We start from the raw sequence: 19,650 nt of genomic DNA, 5'->3' as shown, positions 1-19,650 counted from the left end.
TACTTAACTCAGGCACCAGGACAACAGGCCATAGGGTACCACCCGCTGGTGATCAAACTCAGGAGAGGCATATTCAACTCTAATCCCCCAGACCTAGGTACACCCAAATCTGGGATGTCAGTGTGGTTCTGACGTACCTTAGGGGATGGTCACCAGCCAGGTCCCTCACCCTGGAACAGCCTACCCTGAAGGCGGTCATGCTGATGGCCTTGTCTCAGCACAAAGAGTCCAGTTCCTCCATCGACTACGATTGGACAATATGGTTATAACACCAGACCGTGTCACATTTACCATTCAGGGGCTGGTCAAACAGAGCAGACCAGGAACATCAGGTCCAGTCATGGAATTCCGGACACACCCACCTGAACCACGGTTATGTGTCATGACCCACTTATTGAATTACATCGACACAATAAGAAATCCCCGAGGGAGAGTAAAAGCCTTATGGGTCAGCCACAAGAAACCTCATGGTCAGGTGACGAGCCAAACTATCTCAAGTGGCTCAAGCAGGTACTGGGAGTTGCTGGAGTAAATACTAACGTGTATTAATCTTACTCCACCAGGGCAGCATCCACATCGGTGACTAAGAGGATGGACGTGCCTATGGACCACATCCTGGCTACAGCGGGGCGGTCTAGGGAGTATACGTTCCAAACTTTTATAACAAGTCGCTGGCAGAACCTGTATCGTTTGCAGAAAAAGTATTAGAATCTGCAAATATATAATTTAAGCCCGGGGGAGCATTTTGGTCTTGTTATTGTTAATAACACCATTATTGTTTTACAAACAGATTCATGGTTGATTACGATAACATACTTCCTCCCTCGAATGACTTCGGCAGCGAGTGAAGTATGAACTGTTACAAGGTTTGAAATCACAGAGCTTTAAAATCTTCACGTAGTCACTCACGTGACTCCGAAGTAAAATAGTAAGATTAAACGAGAACTTACCAGTTTGAAGTTTGATCTGTATTTTATGAGGAGTTACGATGAGAGATTACGTGCCCTCCGCTCCCACCCTCAATTATAGAGATCAAATGGTATTTTAGTTCTCCTTTTCTTTACTATGTTTATTTCAATTATTGTGTTTCCTGTGATTCCACACCGCTGCTTTGAAGTATGCCGCGCATGCGTGCTGGACGGGTTCTTCACGTAAACCCTCATCGTAACTCCTCATAAAATACAGATCAAACTTCAAACTGGTAAGTTCTCGTTTAATCTTACTATTATGCATTACAGTAACAGAGAAAAAGTCCAAAGTCTGCAATGGAGTAGGTTGAAATATCATGACTGCACCCTAGCTTATGGGAGAACCATTCAGCAGTCTGATAACTGCGGGAAGAAGCTGTTTCTGAATCTGGTGGTATATACAGTGCCAGAGACCTGGGTTTGATCCTGACCTCGAGTGCTGTCTGTATGGAGTTTGTATGTTCTCCCTGTGACCGCATTGGCTTTCTCCGGGTGCTCTGGTTTCCTCCCACATTCCAAAGACATACAGGTTTAGTAGGTTAATTGTCTTCTGTAAATTGTACCTAGTGTGTAGGGTCGTGTTAGTGTACAAGGTGATCGCTGGTCGGCGGGGACTTGGTGGGCCGAAGGGCCTGTTTTCATATTGTATCTCTAAAGTCTAAAGTCTAAAAGTGCATTTAAACTTTTGTATCATCTGCCAAATATGACAGTGAAAAAGAGGGTATGACTGGGGTGAAAAGAATCTCAATTGGATTATTTCATTTCCCGAGACAGTGTAAGGAGTAGATGAGTCAAAGTTTTCTTATGTTTTTTTCAATATATGATTAACCTAAATAATTTAGTTGTGCAGAAAACAAAAGTATAAATATACATCAAGAATCTTTGATAAATTATGCAGTATCCTAAGGACATTTTCACTTTCTCTTTCATTAACCCTGACAGATATGATGAGAATATTAAAGGAAGTCTCTACAATGGTCATCAGTGATATGAGATTTTCATAATGTGGAGATCCAAATTAAACTAGCACTCTATCCAGAAGACATCTGGTGGTGGTTAAACGCTAAAGAGATTTTTATGGCAATTGGGAAGAAACTATTTACACTGATCAACGAATGCATAACTAGGTAGCATAAATTTAAGGTCAGAAGCATCAGAATGACTGGGATTTAAAAACAAAGACATTTATTGCAATTTGTTAGAAAATAAAATGCTCTACAGCATAGATGGAAAGAGAATCCATCACAATGTTGGAAAAAAGATATCTGGCGAAAAAAGATATCTGGAAAAAAGGTAAGATGGAAAAGAGATGAGAAATGGGTAGCAGAATAAAATGAAACAGCTCTTTCACCATAGCAGCAAAAGCACAATAATAAAAAAATCTCTATGTTGTAAAATATTAGAGCTATGAAATTTGGCTTTGGAGAGCACATTATTCAGGCACTATCGGCAACAATTTGTATTTAAGTTGCAATGTGGTGCATGGAGGCACATTTATAGCATATTACGGCAGAGTTGGTGGTGTATTTTGTGGGCACTTGGAAGGGATTTGTGGGGCATAACACTATATCTTACACTTTGCTATTTATTTTCTTTGTACTTGTATACCTTGATTGTACTCAGGGATGGTATGTTTTGGGATTAGGTTTAGATTGGGCAGATAGAAACATAGAAACATAGAAAATAGGTGCAGGAGTAGGCCATTCGGCCCTTCGAGCCTGCACCGCCCTTCAATATGATCATGGCTGATCATCCAACTCAGTATCCTGTACCTGCCTTCTCCCCATACCCCCTGATCCCTTTAGCCACAAGGGCCACATCTAACTCCCTCTTAAATATAGCCAATGAACTGGCCTCAACTACCTTCTGTGGCAGAGAATTCCAGAGATTCACCACTCTCTGTGTGAAAAATGTTTTTCTCATCTCGGTCCTAAAAGATTTCCCCCTAATCCTTAAACTGTGACCCCTTGTTCTGGACTTCCCCAACATCGGGAACAATCTTCCTGCATCTAGCCTGTCCAACCCCTTAAGATGCTTGTTGTGCTGGCATGGACACTATGAGGAGGATGATGGTCTTTCATGCTTTTGATATATTTGTAAATTATCTTGCATAAACCATTAACCCTTATGCTTTCTGCATCACCCTATCGACGGAAACTATGGACCTGAATCCCAAGATACCTCTGTCATCAACATTCCTTATCACCCTATCATTTAATTTATATATGCATCTCTTATTTCATTCACCAAATTCCTTCATCTTACTCTTGTTGGGATTAAATAAAAAATGTCAACATTCTTCTCAACTTTCCACCTGTTTCCTTCTGTAGCCTTATGCAACCTTCTCTTTTATCCACGGCACTGCTATTTTGTGCCATCTGCATAATTGCTGATCATATCTCCTATATTTACATCCAAGTCATTAATATAGATCACAAATAATAATGGACCCAACACCAATCACTGTGATACATCACTGTTCATAAACTACCAATCACAATACATCCTTCCACCACTACCTTTAGCCACCACACTTTTAATTCACCTTTTTCAAAACATTTACCCAGTTTCTTGTGAACCTGCTGAGTTTAGAGGAGAAAAATATAATAGTGCAAGGAGAAAAATATAATTGAAATGCAAATCATTTGAAGGATTACATAAATTTTTCATGACGTGCAAACGTTACTGCATTTTTTATTTTACATTACTTATTGCTCTTCAATTGAGGAGCCAGTTAAGAGTCAAGCATTTTATTGGGTCAACACTCACAGAAAATGTCAGAATGGTGGATCTGCTTCCCTGAAGGACATTGTCATAGAAGCCCCATCTGCTACACCAAATCGTAAATTCATCACCATCACTAATACCAGTTTTTTTTTTAAATTTCAGATTTATTTAATTACTTTAATTTCAATTCCCTAAATTGAAGGTCCTGTTTTCTGGATTTTAGTCCACTAACTTAATCACTATGTTACTGTGCCTGCTGTGATGTGTTATAATGATTATGCATCAAGAGAGCTTTATAGATAGCCATCTGCCAACAGCAACTGGAATACATGCCATACGCATGCACTAAAATTAAATTTCAAAAGATTGGTGCACTAATTGGCATGGAAAGTTTATAGCATAAAAATAGATAATTTGGCCCACCAAGTCAGTACTGGATCTATGCAAGAATAATCCTGCCAGTACCACTTTAGTTTAGTTCAGTATAGTTTATTATTGTCAAGTGTACTGAGGAACAGTGAAAAACATTTTTAATTTGTGCCATCCAGTCAGCGAAAAGACTATGCTATCCACAGTGTACTGATACAGGATAAAGGGGATAATGTTTAGGGCAAGATAAAGTCCAGTAAAGTCTGATAAATGAAAGTCCAATGGTCTCCAATGAGGTAGATGGTAGGTCAGGACCATTCTCTGGTTGCCGATAGAATATTCAGTTGCCTGATAACAGCTGGGAGGAAATTGTCCCTGAATCTGGGGGCATGTGTTTCCACACTTCTGTACCTCTTGTACAGAAGTGTGGAACAGGGGAGAAAAGGGAGCATCTAGGAGGAGAAGATGGAGCTTCTAAGATGAGACTCGTCCTTGATTATGCTGTTGGCCTTGTCTACCACTGCTTTCTACTGCATATCTGTTGAAGTTGGCGAGAGTAGTTGGGGACATGCCCAACTTCCTAAGCCTTCTAAGGAAACAAAGGTGTTGGTGTACTTTCTTGGCCATTGCTTCGATATGATTGATCCAAGACAAGTTGCTGGTGATATTTCCTCCTCAGAACTTGAAGCTTTCAACCATCTCTAGTTTGTTGTCATCAATTCAACACCCTTTCCGCAGATTCTGTAGTCGTTCATTTTGAGTACTTAGCCATTCCCTTCAGAATCTTCCAAATGAATCTGCCTCCACTACTACCTGTGGAAATGCACTTCAGGATTCACTTCTGTTTTTTGGACAGTCACCTTAATTCTTGGTCCTGAAAGTATTATTGTGTCAAAGTTTGGATTGATTGGCCATGTTGCCCAATAAGATTTTGTGGCTTAGTTTCTTTTTCTCTTTTATCTTGAACCATTACTAAGAACTGTCGTGAAGTGTTACCTTGCTAGTTTTGAGCTTGAGTCTTTAAGATACTACACACAATACTGAATCTGGTTGCCACTTAAACCAAGCAAAGTGGACAACCATCTTGTAGAACGTGATCCTGGAATGCCAGGATCAGGGTATCTGCACCTTGGACTCAGTAATAATCAAAACACGCATCTGGTACTGTTCACACACTGTTTTCTTCCCCTTACATTTAGGATGTCCCTACATCCTTTGTTAGTCCTTGAGGATACTGAAAAATATTAGAAACAAATAACTACAGATGCTGGTTTGCAAAGAAGGACACAAAGTGCTGGAGTACCTCAGCGGGACAGGCAGAATCTCTGACCCGAAACATCACCTATCCATGTTCTCCAGAGATGCCGCCTGACCCGCTGAGTAATAGCCCTGTCCCACGGTACGAGTTCATTCCAAGAGCTCTCCCGAGTTTAAAAAAAATCAAACTCGTGGTAAGCACGGAGAATGAACGTAGCGGGTACGTCGGAGCTCGGGGACATCTCTTAACGGCAGGTACTCAGGAAGACTCGGTAACGGCAGGTAAGCATGGGAAGACTCGTGAAGATTTTTCAACATGATGAAAAATGTCCACGAGAGCCCAGAGTACCGACGAGTGGCCATTACCGTAAATCTCCGAGTTCGAATCAGGGCAAACTCGGGAGAACTCTTGGAATGAACTCGTACCGTAGGACAGGGTTTTACTCCAGCACTTTGTGTCCTTTCTTTACTGATAAATATTGTTGCCTTTCAAAAATGCTTAAAATGCAAATGGTTGCATTCTGTAGATTGTCTTCAAGAACTGTCAGCTTGCTGGACACAAAGTGCACTCCCAACATTTGGGCCAGCATAAGCAAGGGCCTGAGTTCAGCTATTTACGTAACTAACTTCCTAAATTTGAATAAGGTTAGCTTGTTGGTGAAAATGTATGTTTTATACCCTTTGAGCCATCTGAAGTTAAAATAGATTTAAATATAAGCCAATCTTATTAAAGGCTGTTCTCAAGGTGGAGGAGTGCCACACTGGGCATACTCCTTAGAGAAAACACAAACAAAATCAATCCCTGTTACTGTCTATTGATTAACACCATATTATTCCTTCAATGATGACAGTATTGGTACCTGCTGCATCTGGTTACTGAAGTTCATCATGACTTCTACTCCAGCAAAAAAAACTCCTCTAAAAGATGTAAAAATGCTGTTGATGCAGGAGCTGAACAGAGGGAGGGTCAGTCTTCTCTAGTTCCAGACTCGGTTGAGTAACTCCCTGGAGAGTGTTCTCCCTGCAGGGAATTGGGAAACATCTGAGTGGCTCTGGTGGCCAGAACCGTTTTAGCATTGACATGACTGCAGAAGACCTCCTTTCCCATCCTAGGAGCAGGAAATGCTAACGATTGTGGGATAAGGACTAAACTAAATGTCCGTGTGTGTGCATCCATGTTCTCTAAAAATTAATCAGATTTGTCAATCCAGAGGATAATGTAAGTGGCTTCCTTCAACAATCACCGAGCAAGATCATAGAGTATTTTTCAATGGCATAAGGCCATTCAGCCTATTATCTCTCTGCTACACCAGGTCTGCAGGTCGCGATTCAAGCCAACATCCAAATACTGTTAAGATGGCTTTTGACTTCACTGTCTAAGGTTATGCCCAGCAACTACATGTCAGCCAGTTTTTAAGTTGTGCGAAAGTTTAAAGAAGAAGGGTCTCGACCCGAAAACATCACCCATTCCTTCTCTCCAGAGATGCTGCCTGTCCCGCTGAGATACTCCAGCATTTTGTGTCTATCTACCTGTGGAGAATGGACCAATGGGTGGAACTCATGGGTTCCTCTGGTAGCGATTGTGTATCATCAAGATCTGCCAAATGGCTTCCTTTTGGGCTGTAACCATTCTGGAATTCTTGATTATATGACCCTGTGTGCTTTTTTAACCACCTTATTGATCTGTGCTGCTACTTCTGTAGATGTATATTTCAACATCTTCTGTTCCCTCACACCATTCAATATCCTGCTGCATCATGCCATTATGGATCCACAATACATTGGCTCACAATTCTCTGGCTTTTGCTTTTACCGATTGACCAGTTTATCTACATCTTCCTACAGTCTAAGGCTCTCTCCCACAATGCCAACCAATATTGTATCCTCTGCAAATATTTTTATTCTGTCCTCTTTTATACATCCCTTTATGGTTTATCTGTGTACAGTGGACCACTTGACTGTAATCATGTATAATCTTGTCTGTGACTGGTCAGCACACAAACAAAAGCTTTTCACTGTACCGAGGTTTAACCTCCAAAGTTGACTGAGGACAGACACAAAAGGCTGGAGTAATTCAGTGGGTCAGGCAGCATCCCTGGAGAAAAGGAATAGGTGACGTTTCAGATCGCGAGAATTTTACTTCTGCCCGTAAGAGAAAAAAATGACTGGTGTAAAGTGAATCGAACTTCAGAATCAGTCTTTCTATTTTCTAATTACACTAAGGATTCAAAAATAACCCTGAGTTGCAATTGCCTGTAAAGACCTAGATGTTTAACTATATTTGTTCTTTATACGTTGGAAATTAAGGAATTAATTAACCCTCACTAATAGTTATGTAAAAAAATCATGTACTCAGTTTTGATGGGGATTTCTTCTAAATTACATTTGTAGGCTCCAGTGGAACATTAATGCTGCAAAGGATGGATTGGGCCAAATGACCCATTCTATATCATATGGCATGTGTAAACGACGTATCCATTCCTAAGCTTCGCTTGAATAAAGGTTTTGAACCAAATTAAGTAAACTTCAGCTAAACAATGTTTCAAGTCCATTTCACTTTCCTGCTGACTATAAGAAAGGCTTACAACTGTCAGTTCAGGTTATTTTCAAGGTCCTAACACTAGCTCAGTAATTGTAACTTTCCAGCAAGAAGCTGGATTTTGTGTTCTACATATTTTTCTACTTATAATGACTGATATGAATATTACAGGTTGGAATATATTAGTAACCAAGAAGTATATTTGCATCAGGAATATTAATTGTTTCTGATATAATGTAATGAAAACACACAGCTGAATTCACAGCAACACCACTGACAATCGTGTAACCAATAATTAAAAAAATATATAATGATATGAGTCTCACAATATATAATTCACACATGCACCGTGAAGCAAAAGGGCAATGACTGTAAAATCCAATGCTTCCTGATAGGGGAGATGGACTGAGTACTTTAGAATCTAGAGAGACGATTGTATCTAGGTCACCTTTGTATCCTGTAATGGTGACTGTATTGTTGCTTTCACAAAAGCTCTATATTTATTCTTACCTTCAAGAGTTCATTCATGCTACACCACTACAAGCCATCAGACAGCCACACTGTATAGGAATTACAAGCTTGCTAGTTAGCCTATATATTTAATGCAATGCACATAATAAGATTTTGGTCTAGGTATTGTGTTCACACTGATGGTGAACCTGTCAATGCTCCCCACCATCAATCAGATAACAGTTAAAGCTTGAGAATACACAAAGAAATGCAGAATTTCGCAGCTGCAATCAATGAGTTTGCTATTGAAGTCTTGACAAATATCCCCTCCCTTCATCCAAATGATATGAACTTTTGACGTGCTCTCTGTGATAAGCCTTGGAAAGGTTAAGCAATGTTGACGGAGATATTTTAGAGAAATTATCAATAATTACTCGAACAACCTCTCTGGTTCTGAAAAACTAATTTATATTTGGTAATCTCAATTTTAATAACCATGGTAAAACCTCAATTGATACTTAAATATATACATTTTATACATATATAAAATAGATACATTTTACTTTCTGTTCTTTCATAAAAAAGAACCAATAAACCCGCTCACTATTTTCTGATTTATTGTCTTTAAGAATACAACAATCTGATTCACCAGGGCAATTGTGTCCATGGATTTTGGGGAGAAGGTAAAAACTGGGCCGTGCGGGTCTGAGGTTGGAGGCATTGGAGGGCCGACAGCCGGAAGTGATGAAATCAGAAATGGTCCGTGAGATTATGGCCTGGTGATCATCTGTGGGATCATGGTCCAAGAAAAAGTAGGAGGAGGTGTCCGAGAGTTGTCGCTTGGCCTCAGCGTGGTAGAGGTCAGCTCGCTGGACTACCACGGCACCTCCCTTGCTAGCGGGTTTGATGGATGCGGAGGCACGGATGCGGAGGCAATGGAGAAGGTAAAACTGGGCCATGCGAGGCTGGGGAACGATAAGGTTGGAGTCTTTGGAGGGCAGACAGCTGGAAGTGATTAACTTAGAAATGGTCTGTGAGATTATGGCCTGGTGCTCATCTGTGGGATCATGGTTGAAGGATAAGTAGGAGGAGGTGTCCGTGAGTTGGTGCTTGGCCTCAGTGGGGTAGAGATCAGCTCATGAGACTACCACAGCACCTCCCTTGTCAGCGGGTTTGATGATAATGTTGGGGTTGCTGCAGAGTGAGCGGGGAAGGTAAAACTGGGCCGTGCGGGCTGGGGAAAGATAAGGTTGGAGGCTTTGGAGGGCAGACAGCCTGAAGTGATAAAATCAGAAATTGTCTGTGAGAGGGTCGTGACCCGTCACCCATTCCTTCTCTCCAGTGATGCTGCCAGTCCCGCTAAGTTACTCCAGCATTTTGTGTCTATCTTTGGTTTAAACCAGCATCTGCAGTTCCTTCCTACACAATCTGATTGACCATTCAGCTAAACTGGTAACATCACTGTTGCTGGGTAGCAGAGATTGCCTGTAGCAGATTTCAGAAAGTAATTAACATCAGGCAAAGTGAAAGCCATGCCATGGATAATTACTGGATTTTTGTAACAGGTTTCTTTGACGCTAATAGCAGTGCCGTCACTTTACTATTGATAGACCTGAATCTTTGAATCTTGAAAACTGAATGCAGTGCACTACTCATTTATAAAATTCGTCACCACTATCCATATACTCATTAAAATATAGAGTGACAACCAAAGAAAATCTATGTCAGCTACGTGGACTATGGGTGACAATGTATGATGCCTTAAGTAGGAAGACAGACATCTTAGCCTTGTCATTGTAGTACGTCACCCAACTCCTCAAGTGAGTGGAAGGAAGGAAATGTGGCTTGTCTATGAGAGAAAAGCATAAACAAAACAGGAATTCTATTCTACTCAATAACACGCACACTTGGTGACCAAAACTGCTCAATACTCTAAATGTGGCCTCACCATTGTCTTACATAATTGTAACATGATCTCCCAACTTCTAAACTGATGAAGGAAAATGTGCCTAAAGCCTTTTTGACCACCCTACTTACTTGTGACGCCACTTTTAAGGAACAATGTACTTGCTCTCCTAGATACCTCTGGTCTACAAAACTTCCCAAAGCCCTACCATTCACTATGTGGTTTGCCACGTTGTTAGACTTGGTTGTCTTCGTGGGTGACTTTAAGTACCCCTACATTGACCGGGACTTCCTCAGTGCCATAGGCTTAGACGAGTCAGAATATGTTTGGTGTATCTATGAGTGCTTCTTGAAACAGTATGTGGATAATACAACCTGAGAAGGGAACACACACACGACCTTCTGTTGGGAAATGAGCCTGGCTAGGTCACTAGTAGGTCACTTTGGTGGAAGAGCATTTCACAACTCCGTAAGTTTTAACATTGTTTTGCATGATAAGTCTAGTCTCGCAGAAAGGTACTAAATTGGAGTAAAGCAAATTAGAATGTTATTGGATACATTGGAAGCAGTTGTTATTGGGTAAGCACACAACTGACAAATGGGAATGGTTGACTCAAAAAGCAGGAGTAACTCAGCGGGTCAGACAGCATCTATGGAGAAAAGGAATAGATGACGTATCAGGTCAAAACCTTCAGACCGAGAGTCAGGGGAAAGGGAAACGAAAGATATAGATGATGATATAAAGAGATATAAAACAAATGAATAAAAGAAATGTAAAAGAGTAATGATGAAAATGGAAACAGGCCATAGTTAGCTGTGGGCTAGGTTTAAATGAGTTACAGACAATGAAACTCACCGGGACCCACTGAGTTATTCCAGCATTTTGTGTATCTTCAGCATTAACTGCAGTTCCTTCTTACCCGAAACAGACAGACGGCTCTTCTCTTATATCTTAGTGATTCTTTTTGTAGTAGGATGACTTGTTGGACCAAGTCTGAAGGCATAAGAGTCAACATTTTAGATGGCATTGAGCTGGACTCAGGCATTGGCTCAGGATGTCAGAGGTTATGGGGGGGAGGCAGCAGAATGGGGTTAGGAAGGAGAGTTAGATCAGCCATGATTGAATGGCGGAGTAGATGGGCTGAATGGCCTAATTCTGCTCCTATCACTTATGACTTTATGACAAAAATAGACATATTTGTTTTCCTTTTCCTGACATATTTTAGAAACATTGTTTTACCTGAACAAATAAATTACATTTATTGATTTTAATTTTACAAATGTTACGGTATGCTTTGATTTCATGATCTTCGCATCAGACCCACACCACTGCACATGTTTATTTTACAAGGGACTATTTTTTTCAGTTGCAAAAGTAAACTGGACAATAACATAGACCAGAAAACTGGTATATAATGAACTGCGCTTTGATTCTCCGGTGCAACAATGTTTGTATTAAGGTGTATTAGTTAAGAAGAGAAGTAGGACAGACCTGATTGTTTTCTCTGGAGAATCGAAGGTTGTGGGCCGACCTGACAACTGTACATAAACGTATGACAGGCATAGGGAGGGTAGATATTACAGAGCTTCTTTCTCAGGGTGAAATTGTCAAATAATGGAAGGAATAGGTTTAAGGTAAGAGGGGAATAGTTTGAAGACCATTCGCAAGGCAAGTTTATTGCAAAGAGAGTGCTAAGTACCTGGAAGCAAGAACGGAACTCGCTATCAAAACATGGAGGGGACGGGCGACACAATTTTTTGGCGGCCGCGCGCGCATGCGCACACGCACACACGTGCGCGAGGCTTCGGAGGCTCAATCCAGCGCTAAATACAGCTCAACTGCCTGTCTCACCGGGTTAACTACAGCCCTGTCTGGACAGACGGGATACCAGCGCTGCTTCTCCGCACTGGCCATATTTCCCGCAAGCCCAGGCAGGTTAACCTGGCGGGGATGTCGCCCACCTCTCAAAACATGGGGGGGACTTGTCCCCTCTGGCCCCCCCGGGTTTTCCACCCCTGCCTGGAAGGTGGTGCCTGGTAAGATAGTAGTAGCAGATACAATAGCCATGTTTAAAGGGGATTCCGACAATCAGACAAACGCAGGGGATGGGTGGATAGGTATCGTGTGCAGACAGATGGGACAGATGTGGCATCTTTGGTGTTGTTGTAGAGTTCTGTATTGAACTGTGTTTAGTGCCTGTTGCTGAAATAAGACAATGATTCAGTGTTACACAATAACATGCTCTAAAATCTGAATTTCTAGTTGAGTGGAGAGCGTTTGTTTGCGTAGTTGCATGACTTTTCCACTCTGGAATCCTTCTATTCTTGAATGAAAATGTTTTTTTTTAATGCGGAACTTTCATTGTGGAGTACCTCAATAGTCAGGGTAAATGTTCAGCCATTGCCACTCAAAAATATCTGTGATCAATGCATTCAGAAAATTGCAAGACAAACTTTTGCAAGGACTTGTGGAGGAAGGAACTGCAGATGCTGGTTTAAACTGAAGATAGACACAAAAAGCTGGAGTAACTTAGCAGGGCAGGCAGCATCTCTGGAGCGAAGGAATGGGTGGTATTTCAGACTGAAGAAGGGTCTCGACCTGAAACGTCACCCATTCCTTCTCTCCAGAGATGCTGCCTGTCCCGCTGAGTTACTCAAGCTTTTTGTGTCTGTCTTTTGCAAGGACTTCCCTGGTTTATTACAAAACATTTTCTGGAAATATACTGTGGGAAAAATGTATTAATGTATTATGTAATCTCTCTTTTTAGGCCTTGCATTTCACCTTAAGGGTTCCTATTTCAAAGCTGATGATAAAAGATCAACGTAGACAAGTCAATTTTTTAGTATCCTTCTGTGTCCTTTAAATTCTCCGTTTCTGACCATATGCGCATCTGAAAATGCTTCATCAAGTTTAAACGCAATATCTAAATATTCCCGTTTAGTGCTGCATACCATTTGAGCTCCTCTACTGCCATCTGAACTAATTTTCTTTTATAAACTGCGTTTTAGTATATTTAAACAATGCATTGTCAAACCTTTATTTATTTTTAACTTCTAGTCAATACTAGTGCGATGTCTTTGTCAGAGATAATATGATTTCTCTCTTTCTGAGCTCTAATTCTCTATGCTTACAAATTCAGAAGTGCTGGAAGATGAAAAAAGGGAAAAAATCAATGAAAACTGAGTGAATAATTAAATACATAGAATGAAGTGTACCCCAGGAAACCAAGAACTGACATCAAGGCTCAAGAAACAGATATGCATATTGATTATGTGTTATTTTGGGCATGGTTTGTAACTGGGGAGGTATCACAGTCAAGTTAAATGGAAAATTATATGATAGTGAACTCTTCTTTAAGTCACCCAACACTGAGTTGCAGTCTGAGAGATGCAGAGCAATTCAAAACTAATCTCAAAGACCTGCGCACCACCTATACTATTGGGCTGGATTGTAGGTCATCTTTCCTATGTCCTCCCACCCACAGCTCCACAACCTGACTGCGCCCTACCGCTGTTTTAGCCTTTAGTGGCCACGTTGTTGAGAACAACAGGGCAGCACAGTGGCGCAGCAGTAGAGTTGCTGCATTACAGCAACAGAGACCTGGGTTCGATCCTGACTATGAGTGCTGTCTGTACGGAGCTTGTACATTCTCCCCGTGACCGTGTGGGTTTTCCCCGGGTGCTCCATTTTCCGCCCACACTCCAAACATGTGCAGGTTTGTAGGTTAATTGGTTTTGGTAAAGATGATAAAGTGTTCCTAGTGTAGGCTAGTGCTAAGTGTACGGGTATCAGTGGTCGGAGCAAACCCGATGGGCTGAAGGGCCTGTTTCCACACTACATCTCTAAACTAAACTAAACTAAACAATCAAATCCCCATTTAGTGGTTTGCAAACTGGCACCTGGATGATGCAGTCCGTGGCCATGTCCCCACTGCTGCCCTGAACACCTTCATAAATTCACAAGTTAGGAGTAGAATTAGGCAATTAGGCCCATCGCGTCTACTCCGCCATTCAATCATGGCTGATCTCTGCCATCTAATCTCATTTTCCTGCCTTCTCCCCATAACCCTTGACACCCGTTCTAAACAACAGCTTGTCTATCTCTGCCTTAAAAATATCCATTGACCTGGCCTCCACAGCCTTCTGTGGCAATGAGTTTCACAGATTAACTACCCTCTGACTGAAGAACTTCCTCCTCACATCTTTTTTAGAAGAGCGCCCTTTAATTCTGATTTGGCAGCATTAGATGCCAAACATCTGCTTCACTGTTTTAAATGTCTCTTTTAATGTGCCTTTATCACCATTCTTTGCATCGGTGCTTCTTTATCGGAGCATATTTATTACTATTGTTATCAGTTAGACTAATCTATAACGTGTTGCTATATTCCTCTTTGTAATCTGTCTAAGAAAAATGGGTGCTTTTAATGTCTCTGAGGTTTAACATTCTTTTTTGTCAGTATCCAGTCTATGCCACATCATTGATTGTTAAGAATTTACATTTATATAGTGCATTTCATAACCTGCTGAGTATATTAAAAATATTTTACACCCAGTAAGGTTTTTTTTTAAACTGCAGACTTGGTTGTAATGTAGAATATTTGACTTTTCCTTTTTTGAAATTTTATACATTGGAATAATTTTCGACTTTTCTCCCAGTTTCACTGTTTAAATTGACTTTCAGCATAGCTTTGCAGTAGCATTAATTTTAGGTTCATTGAATGATGTAAATTACTTCTTGGAGCAGCAGATGCCAAATGGGATTTGATGGACATGTGAGGCAGAATATATTACAGGTTTTCAAGAAGTGGAAATTATAGGATTACTTTGCTAGGAGTCGGCATGCATCTGATGGGCCAAATATCCCCCTTCTGTGTTGTAATAAATAAGTGATTATGATTATTTTTTCTTTAAGAAAGAACTGCAGATGCTGGAAATATCGAAGGTAGACAAAAATGCTGGAGAAACTCAGTATATATAAAGAGAAAGAATAGGCGAAGTTTCAGGTCGAGACCCGTCTTCAGACTGATGTCGGGGGGGGGGGGGGGGAGAAAGGAAGAGGCGGAGACAGTAGGCTTGTGGGAGAACTGGGAAGGGAGAGGGGAAGGAGGGAGAAAGCAAGGACTATCTGAAATTGGAGGAGTCAATGTTCATACCGCTGGGGTGTAAACTACCCAAGCAAAATATGAGGTGCTGTTCCTCCAATTTGCGCTGGGCCTCACTCTGGCAATGGAGGAGGCCCAGGACAGAAAGGTTGGATTTGGAATGGGAGGGGGAGTTGAAGTGCTGAGAAACCGGGAGATCAGGTTGGTTATTGCGAACTGAGCGGAGGTGTTGGGCGAAGCGATCGCCAAGCCTGCGCTTCTGTCTTGGTGTTTTGTCTCATTTATATTCCTTTTTTTTAGCTAATGTATGACCACTTGCAGGGTTTAATGAATGTAGGAACAAAGTAATGTTCATCCACCATGGGAATCTGAAAGATTCTGAGTACACCGTAATGTACAAGCATTCAATGATTAAACTAACTGAAGATTTGAAAAACCATTAGTTCAGTGACTGTAAGTCGTCCCTTGATATCAAAAAAAATAATCACAGGTAGAATACAAAGATCTGCATTCATGTTTCATAGATTTATTGGTAAATGCAGTGTGGTTAAATTCCATGGTCTAATGAAATGCTGTAAATATGTGTCCTGAAGAGCAAATACAATATTAATGTTTGACTACTTGTGGAGGAAAGACATGAATAAAGAACATAACCACTGCCTCTAATCATTTTGCGAGTGATATAGTTCCCCCTTAATTTATTCTACCAATACTCTGGTCTTAAAATTTATTTGGATAGAGTACTTGACTTTTTAGCAATTGAGAATAAGTTTTACCTTCTCCCCAAAATCCATAAACACATCTGCCCTGACAGACCCAATGTTCCTGCCTGCTCCTGTCCCACGGAAATGATTTCCATGTAACTCGACTCCATCCTATCCGTCCCCCCTCACTTGTGTCTCCTCGGTACCCTGCAGCTCCAACTTTGCTCCTCCTCTAGTCACAAGAGACAAGAGTCCCCTTGTCCTTACCTTCCACCCCCATCAGCCGTCGCATACAACACATAATCCTCTGAAATTTCCGCCACCTGCAACGGGATCCCACCACTAGCCACATTTTCCCATCTCCACCCCTTTCCGCTTTCCACAGAGACGGAACTCCCTGGTTAACTTATCCCTTCCCACCCAAACCATCCCCTCCCCAGAAACCTTCCCCTGCAACTGCAATAGATGCAACACCAGATGCTATTCCTCCTCCCTCGACTCTGTCCAGGGACCCAGACTCTGTCCAGGGACCCCGACAGTCGTTTCAGGTTAAACAGAGGTTCACTTGCACCTCCTCCAACCTCATCTACTGTATCCGTTGTTCAAGATGTGGACTCTTATACATCGGCGAGACCAAACGCAGACTGGGCGATCGTTTCGCGGAACACCTTCGCTCAGCCCACCTGAACCCACCTGATCTCCCTGTTGCTGGACACTCTAATTATCCTTCCCATTCCTACACAGACCTTTCGGTCCTAGGTTTCCTCCATTGTCAGAATGAGGATAAACAAAAATTGGAGGAACCGCATCTCTTATTTTGCTTGGGCAGCTTACAGCCCAGCGGTATAATATTTGATTTCTCTCACTTCAGGTAGCCCCAGCATTCCCTCTCTCTCTATCCCTCCCCCACCCAAGTCGTACTAGCTTCTCGTTTTCACCCTACAAACAGCTAGCAATGGCCTGTTTCCTTTATCATTGTTACTTTTTTGCATATCTTTTATTTATTGTTCGTTATCTCTCCACATCATCGTCTATATCTCTCGTTTCCGTTATCTCTAACCAGTCTGAAGAAGGGTCTCAACCAGAAACGTCACCCATTCCTTCCCTCCAGAGATGCTGCCTGTCCCGCTGAGTTGCTCCAGCTTTTTGTGTCTATCGTAAGTTTTAGGGTGTCATGTTACAGTGGTACAAAATGTTGGTTAGCTGCAGTTGGAGTATTATGTGCAGTTCTGATCACAAAATGCAGTGAAGATGTAACTAAGGAAGAGAGGGTGCAATAAAGAAGTTTGAAGAAGGGTCCCGACCTGAAAAGACACATCCACCTTTTCCACATTGACCCACTGAGTTACTCCAGCACACTGTGTCTTTTTTTTCACAATGATGTTACTTGGATTGGAGGGCTTGAGTTTTAAGGAGAGACTGGATAGGGTGGGACAGTTTTTCCAGGAAGGAAAGTGGCTGCAAAGTGATATGACGGAGTTGTATAAAATTATGTGAGACATAAGGTAGATAGCCAGTGTTTGTTTCCCATGCAAGGGCTGTCTAAAACTAGAAGGCATAGGTTTAAGATGAGAAAGAAGGTTTAAAGGGACTTAGGGGTATATGCAAGGCATAAGGGGATATGGAATCAATGCAGGACAGTGGGATTAATGTAGATAGGCATGAAGGTCAGCATAGTTGTGGTGGGCCAATGGATCTATTTCTTGACTGTACAAATCTGACTCAATGACTGGATTGCAGAGTTGAATGAATCATGTACCACAAGTAGGTGTGTTGCAGTGCTCCATGTCCTCAATAAAATATTTGATCATATGGTTCATGGAGAATGGAAACAGGCTTATTGGCCCTACACATCCATACTAACCAAGGTGCTTAACCCAGCTAGTCTTACACCTGATCCATATCACTAAATCCTGTTGTATCCATGTATCTGTCCAGTTGTATTTTAAATATCATAATTGTATCAAAATCTACCACTTCCTCTGGCAGCTCGTTCTGTATATGGACCACTCTCTGGTGAACAGATTGCCCCTCTGGTCCCTTATAAGTCTTTCCCCTCTCACCTTAAACCTATGCCCTCTAGTTTTTTTGACTCCCATACCCTGGGAAAAAAGCGATGGCTGCTCACCTTATCTATGGTTTTATACACCTCTATAAGATTACCCCTCAACCTCCTACGCTCCAGGGAAAAAATGTCCTCACCCATCCAGCTTCACCTTAGAACTCAAATCTTCCAATCCCAGTAACAACCTCATAAATCTCTTTTGCACCCTTTCCAGTACTGATATTCTTCCTATAGTGGGGCACCAGAACTGTATAGAATACCCTAAATGTGGCCTTACCAACATCTTCTACAGCTGCAGTGCTGCCAACTCTCACGCATTGAGTGTGAGAATCACGCATTTGGCCAAATTCTCACGCTCTCACGCTGATCACAAATTTCTCATGCTCTGCCGTGAGAAATTCTGTGATCAACGAAAATTTCAAAACTCATATCAAGTGCCCGGGCCGCGGGTGTTGGAGAGGCGGGGCTGAGGGAGGGATGGAAGCAGAACCAGCGGGGGGGACAGATGCGGATGGGGAGCCGGGGCTGCCGAGTGTTTGCCGTGCTGGCGAGAGTTTGCCGGGCTGGCAAAAGTTTTCCGGGCTAGCGAGTCGCTCGCTGCAGCTCCGGCCATGGAGCAGCCTCAGTGCAAGAGTCCCGGGCTGTCGGAAGCGTTGCTCTGCTGTCGTTAAACTCTCTGTGCCGACTTCGCACAGGTGACTGGCATGGACCAGGCTGCAGCTCGGTGCATGCTGAAGGACCGGGCAGTGAATGAGTGTCACCCAGCGCAGCAAGTAAAGCCATGTCCTGCTCCCGGCAGCTGTCGGAATTTAAGGATTTGTGGGAAACGGCTGACATGTGTGAGGCCGGCGAGCGGCAGGAGAGAGATGTTCACATGGGCCATGGAACCGGGGGAGCTGCAGCCCCCCCCCCCCCACTTTTATGGCTGGACATGTTCCAATATCTCTGGCTTTGGACGAGGCGCTGCTGTGCTCTGAGAAACCTGGTCATGGGTGTCGGAGAGCCGGAACAGAGGGATGGAAGCAGAAGCAGCCACGGGGGCAGATGCGGACGGGGAGCCGGGGCTGGCGAGTGTTTGCCGGGCTGGTGAGTGTTTGCTGGGCTGGCGAGTCACTCGCTGCAGCTCCGGCCATGAAACATCAGCCTCAGTGTAGAGTTCCGGGCCATCGTAAGCTTTGCGCTGCTGGGCCGTTAGAGTCGCTGCGGCCGAATTCGCTCTGGTGATCAAGCATGGAACCAGGCGGCGGCTCGGTGCCATCCTGGAGGACATCCAGTGGGTTGCTGGAAGTGAGGGGCCAAGCACTGGGTAGAAGCGATGGAAGATAGTGGCCCTACAAAATGGGGGGTGGTTGAGGAAAGCATCCTGCTTGTCCTGCTTAGATTTTCACTTAACTTGTAACCACAGGAAAAATGTTCCTATGTTTGAGGAGTCAGGACCAGGGTACACACACAGTTTAAGAATAAGGGGTTGGCCATTTAGGACTGAGATGGAGAACAACTTTCTTTTCCCAGAGAGTTGTGCACTCTGTGGAATACTCTGCCACAGAGGCAGTGGAGGCCAATT

At 42.6% G+C, this 19,650-nt stretch overlaps 1 protein-coding gene and 1 long non-coding RNA gene across 3 annotated transcripts in view; one reads left to right on the top strand and one right to left on the bottom strand.

Moving 5' to 3' along the window:
- znf804b (zinc finger protein 804B) overlaps positions 1-19,650 on the bottom strand; it is a 477,554-nt gene that overhangs the window by 49,245 nt on the left and 408,659 nt on the right. The window lies entirely within an intron of this gene.
- Positions 16,101-19,650, top strand: part of LOC116966467 — a 7,921-nt gene continuing 4,371 nt past the window's right edge. Inside the window, exon 1 of the long non-coding RNA XR_004410033.1 lies at positions 16,101-16,198. This is a non-coding gene — a long non-coding RNA (uncharacterized LOC116966467). The remainder of the gene's footprint in view (positions 16,199-19,650) is intronic.

This window comes from Amblyraja radiata, chromosome 2, assembly GCF_010909765.2.
Source record: "Amblyraja radiata isolate CabotCenter1 chromosome 2, sAmbRad1.1.pri, whole genome shotgun sequence".
In the NCBI taxonomy this organism is placed as follows: domain Eukaryota; kingdom Metazoa; phylum Chordata; class Chondrichthyes; order Rajiformes; family Rajidae; genus Amblyraja; species Amblyraja radiata.
The sequence above is the reverse complement of the archived record's forward strand: the minus strand, read 5'-3'. Positions and strand labels throughout refer to the sequence as shown.